Here is an 11,739-nt window from a genome sequence, read left to right on the forward strand (position 1 = left end):
TCTGACTGACTCTCAGAATGGACGGAAAGAGCCGGGTAAGCCTTTCAAAAGATTCGACCACGTGCCGAAAACTTTAGACTTCCGTGAGCTCTCCGGCTTGCACCGAGACCCGAAGTCGACGTGCGAAGCACCACGGGACCCCTTTCGCCTGCAGGTCCCGAGCCGCCTTTATTTGCTGTTACGAGCATCGTGTGCCCCATACCTGCGTGACGAGCACCGCAGGGCGGCAGAGCCATCGCACTTGGCCGGGTGGCAGAGGAGGACCCGACTATTCACAGATAGCGGCCCAACGACTCCCAGAGCCGGTCGTGCGGCGCGCGAGGTCTGCTCTCTTCACAAGAGGCTTTATTAGGGAGTGCTAAGGCAAGGTTCTGTGCCCTCCACCCTCATCGCAACACCCATGGGAGCCTCCGGTCGTCAATAGACCGCCGCACCGGCCTCTGACTGACTCTCAGAATGGACGGAAAGAGCCGGGTAAGCCTTTCAAAAGATTCGACCACGTGCCGAAAACTTTAGACTTCCGTGAGCTCTCCGGCTTGCACCGAGACCCGAAGTCGACGTGCGAAGCACCACGGGACCCCTTTCGCCTGCAGGTCCCGAGCCGCCTTTATTTGCTGTTACGAGCATCGTGTGCCCCATACCTGCGTGACGAGCACCGCAGGGCGGCAGAGCCATCGCACTTGGCCGGGTGGCAGAGGAGGACCCGACTATTCACAGATAGCGGCCCAACGACTCCCAGAGCCGGTCGTGCGGCGCGCGAGGTCTGCTCTCTTCACAAGAGGCTTTATTAGGGAGTGCTAAGGCAAGGTTCTGTGCCCTCCACCCTCATCGCAACACCCATGGGAGCCTCCGGTCGTCAATAGACCGCCGCACCGGCCTCTGACTGACTCTCAGAATGGACGGAAAGAGCCGGGTAAGCCTTTCAAAAGATTCGACCACGTGCCGAAAACTTTAGACTTCCGTGAGCTCTCCGGCTTGCACCGAGACCCGAAGTCGACGTGCGAAGCACCACGGGACCCCTTTCGCCTGCAGGTCCCGAGCCGCCTTTATTTGCTGTTACGAGCATCGTGTGCCCCATACCTGCGTGACGAGCACCGCAGGGCGGCAGAGCCATCGCACTTGGCCGGGTGGCAGAGGAGGACCAGACTATTCACAGATAGCGGCCCAACGACTCCCAGAGCCGGTCGTGCGGCGCGCGAGGTCTGCTCTCTTCACAAGAGGCTTTATTAGGGAGTGCTAAGGCAAGGTTCTGTGCCCTCCACCCTCATCGCAACACCCATGGGAGCCTCCGGTCGTCAATAGACCGCCGCACCGGCCTCTGACTGACTCTCAGAATGGACGGAAAGAGCCGGGTAAGCCTTTCAAAAGATTCGACCACGTGCCGAAAACTTTAGACTTCCGTGAGCTCTCCGGCTTGCACCGAGACCCGAAGTCGACGTGCGAAGCACCACGGGACCCCTTTCGCCTGCAGGTCCCGAGCCGCCTTTATTTGCTGTTACGAGCATCGTGTGCCCCATACCTGCGTGACGAGCACCGCAGGGCGGCAGAGCCATCGCACTTGGCCGGGTGGCAGAGGAGGACCCGACTATTCACAGATAGCGGCCCAACGACTCCCAGAGCCGGTCGTGCGGCGCGCGAGGTCTGCTCTCTTCACAAGAGGCTTTATTAGGGAGTGCTAAGGCAAGGTTCTGTGCCCTCCACCCTCATCGCAACACCCATGGGAGCCTCCGGTCGTCAATAGACCGCCGCACCGGCCTCTGACTGACTCTCAGAATGGACGGAAAGAGCCGGGTAAGCCTTTCAAAAGATTCGACCACGTGCCGAAAACTTTAGACTTCCGTGAGCTCTCCGGCTTGCACCGAGACCCGAAGTCGACGTGCTAAGCACCACGGGACCCCTTTCGCCTGCAGGTCCCGAGCCGCCTTTATTTGCTGTTACGAGCATCGTGTGCCCCATACCTGCGTGACGAGCACCGCAGGGCGGCAGAGCCATCGCACTTGGCCGGGTGGCAGAGGAGGACCAGACTATTCACAGATAGCGGCCCAACGACTCCCAGAGCCGGTCGTGCGGCGCGCGAGGTCTGCTCTCATCACAAGAGGCTTTAGGGAGTGCTCAGGCAAGGGTCAGCCCGCAGCCTTCCTGGCAACACCCAGGGGAACCAGGCCACTCGCGTCTCTCGCCTTCATTTTCGACACGAGCGCCTGCGGAGGGCCACCACCCCCTCCGATTGTCAAGAGACCTCCGCACCGGCCTCTGACTTACTCTCAGAATGGACGGAAAGAGCCGGGTAAGCCTTTGAAAAGATTCGACCACGTGCCGAAAACTTTAGACTTCCGTGAGCTCTCCGGCTTGCACCGAGACCCGAAGTCGACGTGCTTAGCACCACGGGACCCCTTTCGCCTGCAGGTCCCGAGCCGCCTTTTATTTTTGTTACGAGTATCGTGTTCCCCAAACCTGGGTGACGAGCACCGCAGGGCGGCAGAGCCATCGCGCTTGTCCGGGTGGCAGAGGAGGACCAGACTATTCACAAATAGCGGCCCAACGACTCCCAGAGCCGGTCGTGCGGCAGGCGAGGTCTGCTCTCATCACAAGAGGCTTTAGGGAGTGCTCAGGCAACGGTCAGCCCGCAGCCTTCTTGGCAACACCCAAGGGAACCAGGCCACTCGCGTCTCTCGCCTTCATTTTGGACACGAGCGCCTGTGGAGGGACGGCCGGAGTCAACGTGGGGTTTGCCCGCCCTCCAATAGTGTCAAAAGACCGCCGCACAAGTCTCTGACTGACTCTTAGAACAGACAGAAAGAGTTTGTCAAATCTGTCAAAAAATTGACAAAGTGTCAAAAATTCGACTTCCAAGAGCTCTCCGGCATGCACTCATACCTGTCATTAAAGTGCTATGCCCGTGGAACCGTTTTTCGGATGCCTTTCAGAACGGTCCCGCGCCGCCATTTTGTTCTAAAAATCGTGTTCCCATATATCTCCGGGTACCCCGCCAACCTCACTGCGGAAAAACTACAAGTGGCACTGAATGGGTCTGAATTCCAAATTTGACTGCATCGGTCTGGAACTCGGTCCGGTCAAAACCGTTTGGATTTTTCTCGGTCCGGACTTCCGCGACAGACAAAGTTAAAGTTTTCGGGCTGCAGGCACAAAACGACAGCTGGCCATTTGCCGGGCTCAATTCACCCAATTCCTCCGGCACTTCGGAGCACATGTTCGGTGTAAGTTTGCGAATCTTTCCCGATGCTGCAGCATTTTCCTCCGCTGACACTTAGAATATTTTTCACACTTTGCTGAAAATTTTTCTAAGTGTTTTTTTCCAAGTTTTCCTGGTTACTGATTTCTTCTTTTTAAACATTTTTCTAAGTTTTTCTGGTTACTGATTTCTTCTTTTTAAACATTTTTCGCAGTTTGTCTGGTTACTGATTTCTTCTTTTTAAACATTTTTCGCCGTTTTTCTGGTTACTGATTTCTTCTTTTTAAACATTTTTCGCCGTTTTTCTGGTTACTGATTTCTTCTTTTTAAACATTTTTCTAAGTTTTTCTGGTTACTCATTTCTTCTTTTTAAACATTTTTCTAAGTTTTTCTGGTTACTGATTTCTTCTTTTTAAACGTTTTTCTGGTTACTCATTTCTTCTTTTTAAACATTTTTCTAAGTTTTTCTGGTTACTCACTTCTTCTTTTTAAACATTTTTCGCCGTTTTTCTGGTTACTGATTTCTTCTTTTTAAACATTTTTCTAAGTTTTTCTGGTTACTCATTTCTTCTTTTTAAACATTTTTCTAAGTTTTTCTGGTTACTCATTTCTTCTTTTTAAACATTTTTCTAAGTTTTTCTGGTTACTGATTTCTTCTTTTTAAACATTTTTCTAAGTTTTTCTGGTTACTGATTTCTTCTTTTTAAACATTTTTCTAAGTTTTCCTGGTTACTCATTTCTTCTTTTTAAACATTTTTCTAAGTTTTCCTGGTTACTCATTTCTTCTTTTTAAACATTTTTCTAAGTTTTCCTGGTTACTGATTTCTTCTTTTTAAACATTTTTCGCAGTTTTTCTGGTTACTGATTTCTTCTTTTTAAACATTTTTTCGCAGTTTGTCTGGTTACTGATTTCTTCTTTTTAAACATTTTTCGCCGTTTTTCTGGTTACTGATTTCTTCTTTTTAAACATTTTTCGCCGTTTTTCTGGTTACTGATTTCTTCTTTTTAAGCATTTTTCTAAGTTTTTCTGGTTACTCATTTCTTCTTTTTAAACATTTTTCTAAGTTTTTCTGGTTACTGATTTCTTCTTTTTAAACATTTTTCTAAGTTTTTCTGGTTACTCATTTCTTCTTTTTAAACATTTTTCTAAGTTTTTCTGGTTACTCACTTCTTCTTTTTAAACATTTTTCTAAGTTTTTCTGGTTACTGATTTCTTCTTTTTAAACATTTTTCGCCGTTTTTCTGGTTACTGATTTCTTCTTTTTAAACATTTTTCTAAGTTTTTCTGGTTACTCATTTCTTCTTTTTAAACATTTTTCTAAGTTTTTCTGGTTACTGATTTCTTCTTTTTAAACATTTTTCTAAGTTTTCCTGGTTACTGATTTCTTCTTTTTAAACATTTTTCGCAGTTTTTCTGGTTACTGATTTCTTCTTTTTAAACATTTTTCTAAGTTTTCCTGGTTACTGATTTCTTCTTTTTAAACATTTTTCGCAGTTTTTCTGGTTACTGATTTCTTCTTTTTAAACATTTTTCTAAGTTTTTCTGGTTACTGATTTCTTCTTTTTAAACATTTTTCTAAGTTTTTCTGGTTACTCACTTCTTCTTTTTAAACATTTTTCTAAGTTTTCCTGGTTACTGATTTCTTCTTTTTAAACATTTTTCGCAGTTTGTCTGGTTACTGATTTCTTCTTTTTAAACATTTTTCGCAGTTTTTCTGGTTACTGATTTCTTCTTTTTAAACATTTTTCTAAGTTTTTCTGGTTACTCACTTCTTCTTTTATAACATTTTTCTAAGTTTTCCTGGTTACTGATTTCTTCTTTTTAAACATTTTTCTAAGTTTTCCTGGTTACTGATTTCTTCTTTTTAAACATTTTTCTAAGTTTTCCTGGTTACTGATTTCTTCTTTTTAAACATTTTTCTAAGTTTTTCTGGTTACTCATTTCTTCTTTTTAAACATTTTTCGCAGTTTTTCTGGTTACTGATTTCTTCTTTTTAAACATTTTCCTAAGTTTTCCTGGTTACTGATTTCTTCTTTTTAAACATTTTTCTAAGTTTTCCTGGTTACTCATTTCTTCTTTTTGATCATTTTTCTAAGTTTTCCTGGTTACTGATTTCTTCGTTTTGAACATTTTTCTAAGTTTTCCTGGTTACTCACTTCTTCTTTTCAAACATTTTTCTTCGTTTTTCTGTTTACTCATTTAGCACTTTCAGGCACTTTCCCATCATTTCCTCGTTCCCGATTTCACCCTTTAAAACGCTTTCGGGCATTTCCCTAAGTTTTGCGGTTCACTCGTTTGGGACTCACTGACACCTTCTCTAGCTTCCCTGCTCACTTTTTTCGTACTGTTGAGAAAATTCGAACCCTTTCCTTAACTATGCCGGTTACTGACTTCACCGCTTCAGACCCTTGTCCCCGTAATGAAAGATACCATTTCCCACCGTGGGAAATGCACGAAAATCGGACTGAACACGGGGGAGGCTCCCCCCTCGAAGGCGAGACCGTCGGCAGAACCGCCGGGTCAAACCCGGCCGAGCTACCCGGCTTACAAGTCTCAAAGTCGGTATGAGCAGTCACGTCCACCCCCATTCCCTTTTGGACCACTTCCCACGGTTCCAAATGCATGAAAATCGGCCTGTACACGGGGGAGGCACCCGCCTCGAAGACGAGACCGTCGGCAGAACCGCCGGGTCAAACCCGGCTGAGCTACCCGGCTCGGAAGCGCCAAAGTCGGGTTGAGCAGTCACATTCACTCCCATCGACGTTTGGACCACTTCCCACGGTTCGAAATGCACGGAAATCGGCCTGTACACGGGGGAGGCACCCGCCTCGAAGAGGAGACTGTCGGCAGAACCGCCGGGTCAAACCCGGCTGTGCTAACCGGCTCGGAAGCGCCAAAGTCGGGTTGAGCAGTCACATTCACTCCCATCCCCTTTTGGGCAACTTCCCACGGTTGGAAATGCATGGAAATCGGACTGAACACGGGGGAGGCTCCCCCCTCGAAGGCGAGACCGTCGGCAGAACCGCAGGATCAAACCCGGCTGAGCTACCCGGCTTACAAGTCTCAAAGTCGGTATGAGCAGACACGTCCACCCCCATTCCCTTTTGGACCACTTCCCACGGTTCGAAATGCATGAAAATCGGCCTGTATACGGGGGAGGCACCCGCCTCGAAGACGAGACCGTCGGCAGACCCGCCGGGTCAAACCCGGCTGAGCTACCCGGCTCGGAAGCGCCAAAGTCGGGTTGAGCAGTCACATTCACTCCCATCCCCTTTTGGACCACTTCCCACGGTTCGAAATGCACGAAAATCGGCCTGTACACGGGGGAGGCACCCGCCTCGAAGACGAGACCGTCGGCAGAACCGCCGGAACAAACCCGGCTGAGCTACCCGGCTTACAAGTCTCAAAGTCGGTATGAGCAGACACGTCCACCCCCATTCCCTTTTGGACCACTTCCCACGGTTCGAAATGCATGAAAATCGGCCTGTATACGGGGGAGGCACCCGCCTCGAAGACGAGACCGTCGGCAGACCCGCCGGGTCAAACCCGGCTGAGCTACCCGGCTCGGAAGCGCCAAAGTCGGGTTGAGCAGTCACATTCACTCCCATCCCCTTTTGAACCTCTTCCCACCGTTGGAAATGCACGAAAATCGGCCTGTACACGGGGGAGGCTCCCCCCTCGAAGGCGAGACCGTCGGCAGAACCGCCGGGTCAAACCCGGCTGAGCTACCCGGCTTACAAGTCTCGAAGTCGGGTTGAGCAGTCACATTCACTCCCATCGACTTTTGGGCAACTTCCCACCGTTGCAAATGCATGAAAATCGGCCTGTACACGGGGGAGGCACCCGCCTCGAAGTCGAGACCGTCGGCAGAACCGCCGGGTCCAACGGCTGAGCTACCCGGCTTACAAGTCTCAAAGCCGGGTTGGGCAGTCACGTTCACCCCCATTCCCTTTTGGATCACTTCCCACGGTTCGAAATGCACGAAAACCGGCCTGTACACGGGGGAGGGTCCGCCCTCGAAGGCGAGACCGTCGGCAGAACCGCCGGGTCAAACCTGGCTGAGCTACCCGGCTTACAAGTCTCAAAGTCGGGTTGAGCAGTCACGTTCACTCCCATCGACTTTTAGACCACTTCCCACGGTTCGAAATGCACGAAAATCGGCCTGTACACGGGGGAGGCACCCGCCTCGAAGACGAGACCGTCGGCAGAACCGCCGGGTCAAACCCGGCCGAGCTACCCGGGTTAGAAGCCTCAGAGTCGGGTTGAGCAGTCACGTTCACTCCCATCGACTTTTAGACCACTTCCCACGGTTGGAAATGCACGAAAATCGGCCTGTACACGGGGGTGGCATCCGCCTCGAAGACGAGACCGTCGGCAGAACCGCCGGGTCAAACCCGGCTGAGCTACCCGGCTTACAAGTCTCAAAGTCGGGTTGAGCAGTCACATTCACTCCCATCGACTTTTGGGCAACTTCCCACGGTTCGAAATGCACAAGATTCGGCCTGAACACGGGGGACGCTCCCCCCTCGAAGGCGAGACCGTCGGCAGACCCGCCGGGTCAAACCCGGCTGAGCTACCCGGCTCGGAAGCGCCAAAGTCGGTATGAGCAGTCACGTTCACTCCCATCCCCTTTTGGACCGCTTCCCACGGTACGAAATGCATGAAAATCGGCCTGTACACGGGGGAGGCACCCGCCTCGAAGACGAGACCGTCGGCAGAACCGCCGGGTCAAACCCGGCTGAGCTACCCGGCTTACAAGTCTCAAAGTCGGGTTGAGCAGTCACATTCACTCCCATCGACTTTTGGGCAACTTCCCACGGTTCGAAATGCACAAAATTCGGCCTGAACACGGGGGACGCTCCCCCCTCGAAGGCGAGACCGTCGGCAGAACCGCCGGGTCAAACCCGGCTGAGCTACCCGGCTTAAAAGTCTCAAAGTCGGTATGAGCAGTCACATTCACCCCCATTCCCTTTTGGACCACTTCCCACGGTTGGAAATGCATGAAAATCGGCCTGGACACGGGGGAGGCTCCCCCCTCGATGACGAGACCGTCGGCAGAACCGCCGGAACAAACCCGGCTGAGCTACCCGGCTTACAAGTCTCAAAGTCGGTATGAGCAGACACGTCCACCCCCATTCCCTTTTGGACCACTTCCCACCGTTGGAAATGCACGAAAATCGGCCTGTACACGGGGGAGGCACCGGCCTCGAAGACGAGACCGTCGGCAGAACCGCCGGATCAAACCCGGCCGAGCTACCCGGGTTAGAAGCCTCAGAGTCGGGTTGAGCAGTCACATTCACTCCCATCCCCTTTTGAACCTCTTCCCACCGTTGGAAATGCACGAAAATCGGCCTGTACACGGGGGAGGCTCCCCCCTCGAAGGCGAGACCGTCGGCAGAACCGCCGGGTCAAACCCGGCTGAGCTACCCGGCTTAAAAGTCTCAAAGTCGGGTTGAGCAGTCACATTCACTCCCATCGACTTTTGGGCAACTTCCCACCGTTGCAAATGCATGAAAATCGGCCTGTACACGGGGGAGGCTCCGCCCTCGAAGGCGAGACCGACGGCAGAACCGCCGGGTCAAACCCGGCCGGGCTACCCGGGTTAGAAGCCTCAGAGTCGGGTTGAGCAGTCGCATTCACCCCCATCCCCTTTTGAACCTCTTCCCACCGTTGGAAATGCACGAAAATCGGCCTGTACACGGGGGAGGCACCGGCCTCGAAGACGAGACCGTCGGCAGAACCGCCGGATCAAACCCGGCCGAGCTACCCGGGTTAGAAGCCTCAGAGTCGGGTTGAGCAGTCACATTCACTCCCATCCCCTTTTGAACCTCTTCCCACCGTTGGAAATGCACGGAAATCGGCCTGTACACGGGGGAGGCTCCCCCCTCGAAGGCGAGACCGTCGGCAGAACCGCCGGGTCAAACCCGGCTGAGCTACCCGGCTTACAAGTCTCAAAGTCGGTATGAGCAGACACGTCCACCCCCATTCCCTTTTGGACCACTTCCCACCGTTGGAAATGCACGAAAATCGGCCTGTACACGGGGGAGGCACCGGCCTCGAAGACGAGACCGTCGGCAGAACCGCCGGATCAAACCCGGCCGAGCTACCCGGGTTAGAAGCCTCAGAGTCGGGTTGAGCAGTCACATTCACTCCCATCCCCTTTTGAACCTCTTCCCACCGTTGAGAAAGCACGAAAATCGGCCTGTACACGGGGGAGGCTCCCCCCTCGAAGGCGAGACCGTCGGCAGAACCGCCGGGTCAAACCCGGCTGAGCTACCCGGCTTAAAAGTCTCAAAGTCGGGTTGAGCAGTCACATTCACTCCCATCGACTTTTGGGCAACTTCCCACCGTTGCAAATGCATGAAAATCGGCCTGTACACGGGGGAGGCTCCGCCCTCGAAGGCGAGACCGACGGCAGAACCGCCGGGTCAAACCCGGCCGGGGCTACCCGGCTCGGAAGCGCCAAAGTCGGGTTGAGCAGTCACATTCACCCCCATCCCCTTTTGGGCCACTTCCCACGGTTCGAAATGCATGAAAATCGGCCTGTACACGGGGGACGCTCCCCCCTCGAAGGCGAGGCAGTCGGCAGAACCGCCGGGTCAAACCCGGCTGAGCTACCCGGGTTAGATGCCTCAAAGTCGGGTTGAGCAGTCACATTCACCCCCATCCCCTTTCGGCCCCCTTCCCACGGTTGGAAATGCATGAAAATCGGCCTGTACACGGTGGGCGCTCCCCCCTCGAAGGTGAGACCTTCGGCAGAACCGCCGGGTCAAATCCTGCCGAGCTACCCGCGTTAGAGGTCTCAATGTCGGCTTCAGCAGTCACATTCAATCCCATTCCCGTTTGGACCTCTTCCCGCCGATGGAAATGCACAAAATTCGGCCTGAACACGCGGGGCGCTCCCCCCTCGAAGGCGAGACCGTCGCCAGAACCGCCGGGTCAAATCCGGCTGAGCTACCCGCGTTACAGGTCTCAAAGTCGGGTTGAGCAGTCACGTTCACCCCCATCCCCTTTCGGACCCCTTCCCACGGTTGGAAATGCATGAAAATCGGCCTGTACACGGTGGGCGCTCCCCCCTCGAAGGTGAGACCTTCGGCAGAACCGCCGGGTCAAATCCGGCCGAGCTACCCGCGTTAGAGGTCTCAATGTCGGCTTCAGCAGTCACATTCAATCCCATTCCCGTTTGGACCTCTTCCCGCCGATGGAAATGCACAAAATTCGGCCTGAACACGCGGGACGCTCCCCCCTCGAAGGTGAGACCTTCGGCAGAACCGCCGGGTCAAATCCGGCCGAGCTACCCGCGTTAGAGGTCTCAATGTCGGCTTCAGCAGTCACATTCAATCCCATTCCCGTTTGGACCTCTTCCCGCCGATGGAAATGCACAAAATTCGGCCTGAACACGCGGGACGCTCCCCCCTCGAAGGCGAGACCGTCGCCAGAACCGCCGGGTCAAATCCGGCTGAGCTACCCGCGTTACAGGTCTCAAAGTCGGGTTGAGCAGTCACGTTCACCCCCATCCCCTTTCGGACCCCTTCCCACGGTTGGAAATGCATGAAAATCGGCCTGTACACGGTGGGCGCTCCCCCCTCGAAGGTGAGACCTTCGGCAGAACCGCCGGGTCAAATCCGGCCGAGCTACCCGCGTTAGAGGTCTCAATGTCGGCTTCAGCAGTCACATTCAATCCCATTCCCGTTTGGACCTCTTCCCGCCGATGGAAATGCACAAAATTCGGCCTGAACACGCGGGACGCTCCCCCCTCGAAGGTGAGACCTTCGGCAGAACCGCCGGGTCAAATCCGGCCGAGCTACCCGCGTTAGAGGTCTCAATGTCGGCTTCAGCAGTCACATTCAATCCCATTCCCGTTTGGACCTCTTCCCGCCGATGGAAATGCACAAAATTCGGCCTGAACACGCGGGACGCTCCCCCCTCGAAGGCGAGACCGTCGCCAGAACCGCCGGGTCAAATCCGGCTGAGCTACCCGCGTTAGAGGTCTCAAAGTCGGGTTGAGCAGTCACGTTCACCCCCATCCCCTTTCGGACCCCTTCCCACGGTTGGAAATGCATGAAAATCGGCCTGTACACGGTGGGCGCTCCCCCCTCGAAGCTGAGACCTTCGGCAGAACCGCCGGGTCAAATCCGGCCGAGCTACCCGCGTTAGAGGTCTCAATGTCGGCTTCAGCAGTCACATTCAATCCCATTCCCGTTTGGACCTCTTCCCGCCGATGGAAATGCACAAAACTCGGCCTGAACACGCGGGACGCTCCCCCCTCGAAGGTGAGACCTTCGGCAGAACCGCCGGGTCAAATCCGGCCGAGCTACCCGCGTTAGAGGTCTCAATGTCGGCTTCAGCAGTCACATTCAATCCCATTCCCGTTTGGACCTCTTCCCGCCGATGGAAATGCACAAAATTCGGCCTGAACACGCGGGACGCTCCCCCCTCGAAGGCGAGACCGTCGCCAGAACCGCCGGGTCAAATCCGGCCGAGCTACCCGCGTTAGAGGTCTCAATGTCGGCTTCAGCAGTCACATTCAATCCCATTCCCTTTT

Source organism: Chiloscyllium punctatum, unplaced genomic scaffold, assembly GCF_047496795.1.
Source record: "Chiloscyllium punctatum isolate Juve2018m unplaced genomic scaffold, sChiPun1.3 scaffold_1140, whole genome shotgun sequence".
In the NCBI taxonomy this organism is placed as follows: Eukaryota; Metazoa; Chordata; class Chondrichthyes; order Orectolobiformes; family Hemiscylliidae; genus Chiloscyllium; species Chiloscyllium punctatum.